Source organism: Loxodonta africana, chromosome 17, assembly GCF_030014295.1.
Source record: "Loxodonta africana isolate mLoxAfr1 chromosome 17, mLoxAfr1.hap2, whole genome shotgun sequence".
In the NCBI taxonomy this organism is placed as follows: Eukaryota; Metazoa; Chordata; class Mammalia; order Proboscidea; family Elephantidae; genus Loxodonta; species Loxodonta africana.
Genome location: NC_087358.1, coordinates 8830275 through 8842806, shown reverse-complemented (window position 1 = coordinate 8842806; position 12532 = coordinate 8830275). Strand labels below are relative to the sequence as shown.

Here is a 12532-nt window from a genome sequence, read left to right as displayed (position 1 = left end):
CTCCTGACTACATGTCCAAAGTATGTAAGACACAGTCTCTCCATCTTTGCCTCTAAGGAGCATTCTGGCTGCACTTCTTCCAAGACAGATTTGTTCATTCCTTTGGCAGTCCATGGTATATTCAGTATTCTACACCAACACCACGATTCAACGGTGTCAACTCTCCTTTGGTCTTTCTTATTCATTGCCCAGCTTTCACATGCATGTGATGTGACTGAAAATACCATGGCTTGGGTCAGGCGCACCTTCGTCTTCAGGGAGACATCTTTGCTCTTCAAAACTTTGAAGAAGTCCTTTGCAGCAGATTTACCCAATGCAATGCATCTTTTGATTTCTTGACTGCTGCTTCCATGGCTGTTGATTGTGGATCCGAGTAAAATGAAATCTTTCACAACTTCAATCTTTTCTCCTTTTATCATGATGTTGCTCATTGGTCCAGTTGTGAGGATTTTTGCTTTCTTTATGTTGAGGTGTAATCCATACTGAAGGCTGTGGTCTTTGATCTTCATTAGTAAGTGCTTCAAGTCCTCTTCACTTTCAGCAAGCAAGGTTGTGTCATCTGCATAACGCAGGTTGCTAATGAGTCTTCCTCCAATCCTGATGCCCTGTTCTACTTCATATAGACCAGCTTCTCGGATTATTTGTTTAGCATACAGATTAAATAGGTATGGTGAAAGAATACAACCCTGACGCACACCTTTCCTGACTTTAAACCAATCAGTATCCCCTTGTTCTGTCCAAACAACTGCCTCTTGATCTATGTAAAGGTTCCTCATGAGCAGAATTAAATGTTCTGGACTTCCCATTCTTCGCAGTGTTATCCATAGTTTATTATGATCCACACAGTCGAATCCCTTTGTGTAGTCAATAAAACACAAGTAAACATCCTTCTGGTATTCTCTGCTTTTAGCCAGGATCCATCTGACATCAGCAATGATATCCCTGCTTCCACGTCCTCTTCTGAAACCAGCCTGAATTTCTGGCAGTTCCCTGTCGATATACTGCTACAGCCGTTTTTGAATGATCTTCAGCAAAATTTTGCTCGTGTGTGATATTAATGATATTGTTCTATAATTTCCACATTTGGTTGGATCACCTTTCTTGGCAATAGGCATAAATATGGATCTCTTCCAGTCAGTTGGCCAGGAAGCTGTCTTCCATATTTCTTGGCATAGACGAGTGAGCACTTCCAGCGCTGCATCTGTTTGTTGAAATATCTCAGTTGATATTCCATCAATTCCTGGAGCCTTGTTTTTCGCCAATGCTTTCAGAACAGCTTGGACTTCTTCCTTCAGTACCATCGGTTTCTGATCATATGCCACCTCTTGAAATGGTTGAATATCGACTAATTCTTTTTGGTATAATGACTCTGTGTATTCCTTCCATCTTCTTTTGATGCTTCCTGCATCGTTTAATATTTTCCCCATGGAATCCTTCACTATTGTAACTTGAGGCTTGAATTTTTTCTTCAGTTCTTTCAGCTTGAGAAACGCCGAGCATGTTCTTCCCTTTTGGCTTTCCATCTCCAGCTCTTTGCATATGTCATTATAATACTTTACTTTGTCTTCTCGAGAGGCCTTTTGAAATCTTCTGTTCACTTCTTTTACTTCATCAATTCTTCCTTTTGCTTTAGCTGCTCGATGCTCAAGAGCAAGTTTCAGAGTCTCCTCTGACATCCATCTTAATCTTTTCTTTCTTTCCTATCTTTTCAGTGACCTCTTGCTTTCTTCATGGATGATGTCCTTGATGTCATTCCACAACTCGTCTGGTCTTCAGTCACTAGTGTTCAATGCATCAAATCTGTTCTTCAGATGGTCTCTAAATTCAGGTGGGATATACTCAAGGTCATATTTTGGCTCTCAAGGACATGTTCTGATTTTCCTCAGTTTCAGCTTGAACTTGCATATGAGCAATTCATGGTCTGTTCCACAGGCGGCCCCTGGCCTTGTTCTGACTGATGATATTGAGCTTTTCCATCATCTCTTTCCACAGATGTAGTCAACTTGATTTCTGTGTGTTCCATCTGGCGACGTCCTTGTGTATAGTCACCGTTTATGTTGAGGAAAGAAGGTATTTGCAATGAAGAAATTGTTGGTCTTGCAAAATTCTACCATTTGATCTCCGGCGTTGTTTCTATCACCAAGGCCATATTTTCCCACTACTAATCCTTCTTTGTTTCCAACTTTTGCATTCCAATCGCCAGTAATTGTCAATGCATCTTGATTGCATGTTCGATCAATTTCGGACTGCGGCAGCTGATAAAAATCTTCTCTTACTTCATCTTTGGCCCTAGTGGTTGGTGCATAAATTTGAATAATAGTCGTTTTAACTGGTCTTCCTTGTAGGTGTATGGATATTATCCTATCACTGACAGGGTTGTACTTCAGGATAGATCTTGAAACGTTCTTTTTGACGATGAATGCAACACCATTCCTCTTCGAGTTATCATTCCCAGCATAGTAGACTATATGATTGTCTGATTCAAAATGGCGAATACCAGTCCATTTGAGCTCACAAATGCCTAGGATAGTGATGTTTCTGCGTTCCATTTCATTTCTGGCAATTTCCAATTTTCCTAGATTCATACTTCGTATATTCCACTTTCTGATTATTAATGGCTATTTGCAGCTGTTTCCTCTCATTTTGAGTCATGCCACATCAGCAAATGAGGGTCCTGAAAGCTTCACTCCATCCACATCATTAAGGTCGACTCTGCTTTGAGGAGGCAGCTCTTCCCCAGTCATCTTTTGAGTGCCTTCCAACCTGGGGGGCTCACCTTCCAGCACTATATCAGACAATGTTCCGCTGCTATTCATAAGCTTTTCACTGGCTAATGCTTTTCAGAAGTAGACTGCCAGGTCCTTCTTCCTAGTCTGTCTTAGTCTGGAAGCTCAGCTGAAACCTGTCTTCTATGGGTGACCCTGCTGGTATCTGAATACCAGTGGCATAGCTTCCAGCATCACAGCAACACACAAGCCCCCACAGTACAACAAACTGACAGACATGTGGGGGGGCTTTGGATTAGACAGGACTTATTTGAATCCCGGCTCTTCCACTGACTTTGGACAACTTACCTTCTCAAGTGTCATGGTGCCATCATGTGCATTAAATTACATAACCCATGTATAGGTCTAAAAGTACAGTGCAGGCTTATTGTACTGCTGTTTTTGTTAATTGCTGTTTGAATGGGCTCTAACTCATGATGACCTAACATATAACAGATCAAAACATTGCCTGGTCCTGTGCCATCATCTTGGTAGTTGGCATGTGTGAGTCCGTTGTTGTGGCTAATATGTCAATCCATCTAATCGAGGGTTTCCTTGATTTTCATTGACCCTTTACTTCACCAAACATGATATCCTTTTCTAGCAATTGGTCTTTCCTGATGATGGGTCCAAATAAGTAAGTGAAAGCCTCCCCATGCTTACTTCTAGGGAGCATCCTTGTATTTCTTCTAAGACTGACTATATTGTATGAATTATTTGATACTTTATACATGCTATCTCATTTAATATTCACAATAGCTCTAGGTTTTATTACCTTCAGTTTGAAATATAGAATCAGAGGCTCACAAAGTTTGATTTGCTCAAGAACACAGACTAGTAAGTGTTAAGACAGATTTTAAACTAAGTTTTTTTGAATAAACTATGTTATTATAATTTTGGCATATAGTAAGTGCTCAATATTATTTCTTTTCTCCCTGTTCCTTTCTTTTTTTATTTCCCTTTGATCATACAGATCCATCATCAATTCATTGAAATAAATCAAATTCATGCAGATTTTTTTTCTGGTATACATTTCTTTTCAATGTATTTATTAGATTAAGATTATAATGTTATTAAAATAGGTTATGGTTTATTTTTTAAATGAAGATATTTTTATTTTTTCTTTGCCATTACTCTTTTTTGATATCACAGTTAGAATGTTACAGTAACATTTTTGAGCTTCAGACTCCTCATCTCTAGAGAAATGATTTGAACTAGGTAATAACGGCGGTCTTTTCCATCCCTAACAGGCTGTGAACGTACATCAGTGGACTTTCTATGCAACTTCCTTTTCAAAATTTTACGTCTATTTCATGCCTTCATAAAAATTAGTAAATGAAAGCCATTCATTGAAGTATCACATCTTGTTTCAGGATATGCAATTTATAGATAGGGAGTCCATCTAGTTTGGTTACTCTTTTATGTAGAATAAATTCATGAGTCAGAACATTTGAAGCTCATACTCTAAGATATTTACATTGCCTTAAAGTTTTATATTAATACATTTTAATTATAAAGTGCTGTCAGTGAGGGACTGCATCAGTAAATTTGCCAATTATTTATTATGTAGGATGTCACCACACCCAGGATGTCATTTCATCATGGAATCAAAAAAGTCTTTCTCACTCTAAGATAATCTTTCAAGCCAAGTAAACACCAAATGTCCCACTTGTATTTGTTCTATTTATAATGTTCATAAAATAGTATGACTACGGGTGGCACACAGAGTAATTTAAATTGTGCTCATGCCAACATCTGTAAATGGTACTGGATATGAAGTGAAACTACGTTTGCAAGGCAACACTGAAACAGAGAAATTGATAGTAGAAAGTCACGCAAAACTTCAGGTAGATTTTCTATTCTCTTAATATCTAAGTTCAACTTGTACCAAATCTGAAAGGGTCAGTATCTAATTAAACCTTTGTACTAAATACAGAAGCAGTTGCTTCTTTACAGAAATATGCCTTCTGGAAACTTCTATAGCGCACGTCAAGTTTTGAGGATAAAAAAAGCACATTTGTTATCCTAGTTCAGAGATAATTGCTTGCCATTAGGATGGTAGGAACGTAAATTTTACTCATTTCTGTCAGCTAGCATGTCAGCTTTCTAGACTCCATCTCCATCTGCCCCTCCAGTGACAAGCTGAATATCATTTTGCCTTCCACCAAAATGATTATGACTCGTAAATGTAAATTTCATTGAAATCACACGTGTGGAAACATTTATTACATTTTTTTTTTTAAAGAATAGAGAAATCAGATAGATAGATCTTTGTTCAGCAACATTATAAAAAAAAAGTCATCTAAACTCATTGACTTTGCTTGTGACAGTGGTGTAAACACATTATTGGCTTTTTTCTCTCTCTCTCTTTTCCTCTTATTTTGCAAGAATTATGCATGCACTTGGCTGTCAAGCTTTAGACACAATAATGTCACAAAGGGGTCCTTACTCTGCCTTCCTCCTATGATGGGTGGTGGTGAGACCAGCCACCTGCATGTGCTCTTGTGCCAGGATTCTTGTCTCTAAGCCCAGAAGCCACATTTTAGTACCGCAGACTGTGACTCCAGGGAAAAGCCCTAATAAAAATAGTTGTTAGGCTTTTCCTTTGGTGTGCCACAAAGATCCTGGTGTTGCCATGGGCCACCCCCTGCCCGGTGTTACCGGTATCATAAGAACAAGCCTTACCCAAAGCCCCACCTCTGCTGAGGTGTCCCTGATGCCAAGATCCACGTCTTTGACCTGGGTCAGAAGAAGGTCAAAGTGGAAGAGTTCCCACTCTACGGCCACATGGTGTTGGATGAATATCAGCAGCTGCCCTCAGAAGCCCTGGAGGCTGCCCCTATTTGTGCCAACAAGTACATGGGGGAAAGTTGTGGCAAAGATGGCTTTCACATTGGAGTGGGGCTGCATCCCTTCCATACCATTCACGTCAACAAGATGTCGTCCTGTGCCAGGGCTGGTAGGCTCTAGACTGGTATGCGAGGTGCCTTTGGAAAACCCCAGGGTACAGTGGCCAGGGTCCATACTGGCCAAGTGACCATGTCCATTCCACCAAGCTCCAAAACAAGGAGCATGTGATTGAGGCTCTGAAGGGCCAAGTTCAAGTTCTCTGGGCACAAGAAGGTCCACATTTCCAAGTTTTAATGCTGATGAGTTTGAAGACATGCGGGCTGAGAAGCGCCTCATCCCAGATTGTTGTGAAATCAAATACATCCCCGGTTGTGGCCTCTCAGTCAAGTGGCAGGCCCTACATTCGTGAGGGCCTTGCTAGCACGGCCCCGTCTGACCTATGCCCACCAATAAACTGAACTTCCTGTCCAAAAATAAAAAAGCTGTTATTTCCCAAGTACCTACTGTTTTTGTTTTTTTTCTGATTCTCATCAAGTGCTTAGTATCTGCCAAGCTCCATTTTAAGCAATTTACACATATTAACTCACTTTAATCCTCATGATAACCCTTTGAGATACTATTATTATCTCCATTTTGCAGCTGAGAAAACTGAGGCATAGAGATGTTACATGCGCATAGCTAGTGAGCGTTAAAGCCAGGATTTGAACCCAAGCATATCTAGAGCATATACTCTTAATCATGACATACTTTTGTCTTTTATTATTTTATTCAATCCTGAAGAAAATCCTAATAAGACAGGCTGAGAGAACTGATGCTCAAAAAGGTTAGACAATGGCCTCAAGTTGGAACAACTATGAAGTGGCAAAGGAAGGCCTGTCTGGTGCTAAAGGCATGCTCGAAGTGGTTCATGATATAGTAAGAGCTGCCCTCCTGCCCACTCCCTGTATTGCGCTGCCCTTCTGCCGGGGCTCCAGGTAGGAAAACCGCACGTTCTGCTGCAGCTGCAGCCCGTTCCCTTCCTGGGAGAACCCTATGGGAAGTCTGAGGAGCTGGCCTGCAGGTCCTCTGCTGGATGACATCGGTTCTGAGAAAAGAGGAAGAAAACAGAGGGAGCCGAGCCCATTCTTTTCTGAATTAGGTGCGTTTGGAATTATGCGCATTCAACCTGTTCATTTGGCTAAAACAAAACAACGGCAACAACAGCAAAACCACAAAAAGACAATGTGGCCTTTTTACAAAGATACTAGACCCTAGTCTTACATTTACCCTTGAGGATAAGAATCCTTACTGATAAGAACTGAGCTATAAAATATGGATACCGTGTCTCAAGTATTTAAGAATAAAGCGATAAACATGCAGATGGGGCCATTAATGAACATTAATTGCTTTAAATTAGGTTTTATTGTGCAGTGGGTAAATTGGAAAGTACACATTTGCATTGGTAATAGAAAATTAATTTAAATGCTTCAGGAAGCAAAATATCACCTGATGTGCTAAAACCTGTTATTTGTGGTAAGCTTAAAAGGAAACTTGAAGGGCGACTGTGTACTAAAAAATAAATAAATAAAGTCAATTATGCTGGAGGCACATACATGTGTGAACATCCCCTTAGCTTTAAACCATGCGTGGCAACTACATTTGCCCAGGCCAGGAAAGGTCCCAGATGGTGACTGGCTTAATGTTACATAGTTACTGCACTGTCTGCGAACACATGCTGGTAATGTGATGGCCCACCGTAAATCTAGGAGTTATATGGGCCCTCAGGAGATAATTCGAGCCTTCCTCCTCTCTGCAGAGAGGACATGTTGTCTTGAAATTGTCCAGAACAGATTGTTTCCTTAGCCAAGTCTTGTAAGTGTTTGGAGGGAAAATGTCTTCACCCTTCTCCATGGCCCATTTCCAGCCAGGAGCCATCAGCACTCATCAATGCCCACACTGAGGAGACCTTCCTTCATGGCTTCCTCAGTCTCTCTGTTGTTGTGTGCCCTCGGGTAGATTCCCTCTCACAGGGACTCTGTAGGACAGAGTAAAACTGCCTCATAGGGTGTAAATCTTTATAGGAGCAGATCACCAGATCTTTTCTCCTGTAGAGCAGCTGGTGGGTCCGAACCACCAGCCTTTGGGTTAGCAGCAGAACGCTTAACCATTGTGCCACCAGGGCTTAAATTCGTGTATTCTTAGTTAATCTTTTGGATAGTTGGTAACCAGAGGCTATGCAAGATTTGATTATTCTTCAACTTTCCTATTCCTGAATATAATAAACATTTTTTTCTTTATTCTTTTGCTCTTTATTCTTTTAATTATGTATTCATCTCATCATTTTGTTCTGGAACCTACTCTGAAAGGGGTAAATGTTTAAAACTAGCCAAAATTCTCTAATGGTTGCATAATAAAGATCTATCCTAAGGAGCTGGTGGTGAAGTGGTTAACGTGCTTGGCTGCTTACCGAAAGATTGGCTGTTTGGTCCCACCAGTGGTTCCAAGGGAGAAAGAAGTGGCAGTCAGCTTCTGTAAAGATTTACAGCCTTGTAAGCCTTATTGGGCAGTTCTACTGTGTCCTACGGGGTCACTATGAGTCCGAATTGGCTAGATGGCAATAAGACCCAAAGGCAAAAATGACAGGAAGTTGTCATCAATGCAGAAGAAAGACCTGGTAATCTGTTTTCAAGAAGATTACAACTAAGAAAACCCTATAGAGCAGTTCTATGCTGTAACTCATGGGGTCGCAATGAGTAGGAATCGAGTCAATGACGTTGGGTTTTAGTTGTGTTGTTCTAATGACTTAACCAATTGAGCTGCTGTTCCTTGAGACTGGAAGGAGGGGAAAGTGGGCTTGTGGCGGAGGAGTGGGAATCAAGGCTGGAGTGGCACGGAATACAGATGTGGCGTTGAGGAGATAAGTGGAGGCTAGAGATTTACACTGGCATCCATCAGTTTAGAGATTATCCTTAAGGCCATAAACAAAAAAAAAATTTTTTTTTTTTCATGGATTGGATGAAATCAATCACCTAAGGAGTGAATGTAGAAAATGGAGAGGGAATGGAGCCTCAGGGCGCTGTGGCATTTAGAGGTCTGAGAACAGGAGAATGGATCAGCAAAGAGGACTCAGAAGATGCCAGGCCAGAAGCCAATGAGAAAAATCAGGACAGTGTGGTGTCTTAGAAGCCAGATGAAGAAAACACCTTAACCAGATGGAGTGGTCAACTGTGCTTAATGCTGCTGAGAGGTCAAATAAGAAGAGATCTGTGTTGGTCTTAGCAAAGCACTTTTAGTGGCCTAATAGTCAGCAGTTTGAATCCGCCAGGTGCTCCTTGGAAACTCTATGGGGCAGTTCTACTCTGTCCTATAGGGTCGCTATGAGTTAGAATCGACTTGACAGCACTGGGTTTGGTTTTTTTTTCAATAGGGACAAAAGTCTGTTTGAGGTGGGGTTAAGTGAGAGTGGCAGATAAAAATCAGAGGTGGTGAATATGGAGGTTCTTTTCAGGGAGTTTAATATAAAGAGGAACAGAAGAGAGGTTGCTAGCACAGGGCAATGTGAGATCAAAAGTCATTTTTTTGAATGAGATGTATTAGAGCAAGAACGTATGCAGGTGGCAATGATTCAGTAAAACAAAAACCAAACCTATTGCTGTCAAGTAGATTCCGACTCATAGTGACCCTAGAGGACAGAGTAGAACTGCCCCATAGAGTTTCCAAGAAGTGGTGGATTCGAACTGCTGATTTTTCGGTTAGCAGCCTACCTCTTAACCGCTGCACCACCAGGGCCCCAATACAGTAGAAGGGAAAAATGATGATGTCAGAGAGAAACAAACACTAGGAAGGGAATGACGGAGTGCTCATCCTAGGTTATTGCAGAGTTCTTCTATGGTTATTGGATGGAAGACAGTATATGGCTACAGACACAAGTAGTTTTAGAGATTTGGTTCATCAGATAAAATGCTGAAGTATTCTTTTTGTATTTTCAAATCAAATTTTGTTGCAGATAATCAAATATTTTCTTAGTCCTTTGAAAAATCCATTGACCCTTGGAAGAGGATCTGTTTTGCCAGACGGGTAATGAGCAATTAACAGAGATAGAAAATGTTGTTCTGTTTTTCTGCCCAACAATCTTCTCTATAGCTTCTGCCTGAATGGAGGTGTCTGTTGGCAGAAATGCCTTTCTGCTCCCTTATTATCTGGGCGATTTTCCATGCTTTTGTCCCAGATGCCTTCTTCCCTCAAAGCTACCTTTTTTTTTTTTTTTTTAATGATTTTGGTTTTTTTGCTGTCATTGAGAATATACACAGCAAAACATAAGCCAGTTCAGTAGTTTGTACATGTACCATTTAGTGACATCGACTAAATTGTTTGAGTTGTGTAACCATTCTCACCGTCCTTTTCTGAGTTGTTCCTTCTTCATTAACATAAATTAACGACCCCCTTAGTTTCTTATCTGATCTTTCAAGTTGCTATTGTCAATTTGATCCCATTAGATAGTTCTTAAAAGAGCATAATGCTCAAGGCAGAAATTTTTTTACCAGTTAAGCTAACTTATTGTTTGGTTTTAAGGAAACATCGGGGATATTTTTGGTTTAAGGTTTAAAGATTATCTCAGGACAATAGTTTCAGGAGTTCATCCAAAATTCATGGCTCCAGGATGTCTGGAGTCCACGAGAATTTGAAATTCTGTTATGAATTTTCCCCCTTTCAATGAGGATTTTTCTATGGAATCTTTGATCAAAATGTTCCGTAATGGTAGCCGGGCACCATCCAGTTCTTCTGGTCTCATGGCAAAGTAGCCGATTGTTCCTGGAGGCAATTAGCCAAACGTTTCATATCCTCCTTCTATTCCCGAGTCTCGTTCTCCTTTGTTGTTCCAGGGGAATAGAGATGAATTATTGTGCTTCAGATGGCTGCTTGCATAACTCCTTATGTACAACCAAAAACCTCATGGGATTTGGTTTCTTGGTTTGGAGGTTTAGTGGCACGGTTTCATGGGACATCCCAGTTAATTGCCTAATAACATGTTTAGTGCTTCTGTTCTGCCCCCCTTGTGTCTAACTCCGTAGTGCCTGTGGTCTTAAAACTACCCCTTTAACACAGTCACATCTGCCAATCTGTTACAACCCTTTTTGTCCTCTTCAGTCTCGACTGGTTCCAAGTATAGCTCTGCTACACTGATTATTATGAGATAAATGATGTCTCTAAGTTAATTGCTAGAAATTAGTCAAGTTCCCGTGGCTTTCCAGGAGTTCTCCAGGCCACTGCCTGGATTAAGTTCCTCAGGTTTTTTCTGCTTTCCTGTAGCATTCTCTGCAGCCAGAAGTTGTGTGGGTGCTTCTGGCGTAGCTGCCCTCCTTGGGGTCCCCCACTGATCCTCCTCTCTGGCTTCTCCTTGGCCATGCTTTCTGAAACCTTGGATCAGACCTCCAGTGACACCAAGAACACTCTACGCACTTGAGCAGGACCTTACTAAAGGCTTGGGGATAATGAAATACGCCACCAGAAAGTAACACAACTATGACTAATAGGGGCCCCCTGGGTCCAAACTTGATCGCAAGACAACGTTTACCAGGCCAACTCCCTTCCTGCTTCCACACGTGGAGGGCAAGGAAAGGGGCAAGCCCACTTCAGTGTTGGGATCTATCTAGGTATCATCGTAGCGAAGAATCCAGGCCTAAAAGCCATCTTCCACCCTTTTCTAAATTCTCCAGAAGCAAAATCAGAAGCAAGTCTCTTCTCCTGTATTTATTTCAAGGCTTGGTCATTTCCTGCACCAGGATTTACCCTCTTCCCACATGACTGATAGTGACAATTCCTTACAACTATAGTTATGATCCCCTGCAAGGGTGTGGCCTGGATCCATGTTGCAGGTAAAACAATTACCATAACGCAATTCCCACATTATGATTTATTTAGTCTTTTAAAAAAAATTTTTTTTAATCAAAGTAATACCTAAAAGCAAAGTAATAGTTTTTGCTGTTTTTTGAGTTAAAGAGTATTGCATGATTTGAAATCAGCACTCGTCTGCTCCATCAGCCCCACCTGCAATATTTGCTCCCAGAAGTGCCCAGGCCCAGTGCCAGAAGTAGGTGCTATCAAATCTCTTTTCTTCTGTGATTTATATCTATGTTTCTAAATACCTTGCTTACAGCTGTTTCTTTATTTTTTCATTGTAAATAGTATGTATTGGCTTCATCATATGGAATATGGTAATTTTGCCCTCTTGTACCCCATTATACACATTTCCCACCCTACCCCCAATACAGACATATTACCAAGTGGTTAAATAGTCCAGTATTTGCTTTATTATCCCTATGTATTATTCAAAGTTGAGCCACAAAGGGATTATGTTTCCTTTCTTGTACTATATTTTGTTTTACATAGAGCTTAACATTGCTTTGTTTCTTTGCTTAGTTTCTGCACCTGTCCTTAATTCACCTCCATACTTTTCCACCAAGATCTCAAATGCCTCTCAGTATGTTCTAACATATTAGGTCATCTCTACAGGCCACTTGTTTCCTTGGCAACACCTCTCCCGGAGCCCTGTATCTCCAGCTTCAGCTGGCCTGGTTGCTCTGTAAGGCTATTTTGCAGCGGTGTCCTGAAGCTTTCCTTCAGCTTCATCCTGCAAAAGCTCTTCATTGCTCTCCTGTGCTGGGTGCTCCATTTTCTCAATCTCAAGCCTTCCTTTTTCTTGGTTTATTTATTTATTTATTTTTTAATTTTTATGAGGGAACATACTTCAGCAGCTTCCTGAGAGAGGCTGCATAGAGGAGAAATGTTCTAAGACTTGGTACAACTCAAGAAGACTTTAGTTTACCCTTGTATTTAACTGATCATTTATTTGAGTGTAGAATTCTCGATTGTAAGCCATTTCCCTTGAGAATTCCTCTATTGTCTCCTATCTTCTGGTGATTATAAGAAAAGTAGGA

At 40.8% G+C, this 12532-nt stretch overlaps 1 protein-coding gene and 1 pseudogene across 1 annotated transcript in view; both read left to right on the top strand.

The window, feature by feature from the left end:
• Positions 1 to 12532, top strand: part of HS6ST3 (heparan sulfate 6-O-sulfotransferase 3) — an 854579-nt gene that overhangs the window by 645729 nt on the left and 196318 nt on the right. The window lies entirely within an intron of this gene.
• Positions 3389 to 6043, top strand: LOC104845851 (large ribosomal subunit protein uL16-like; annotated as a pseudogene).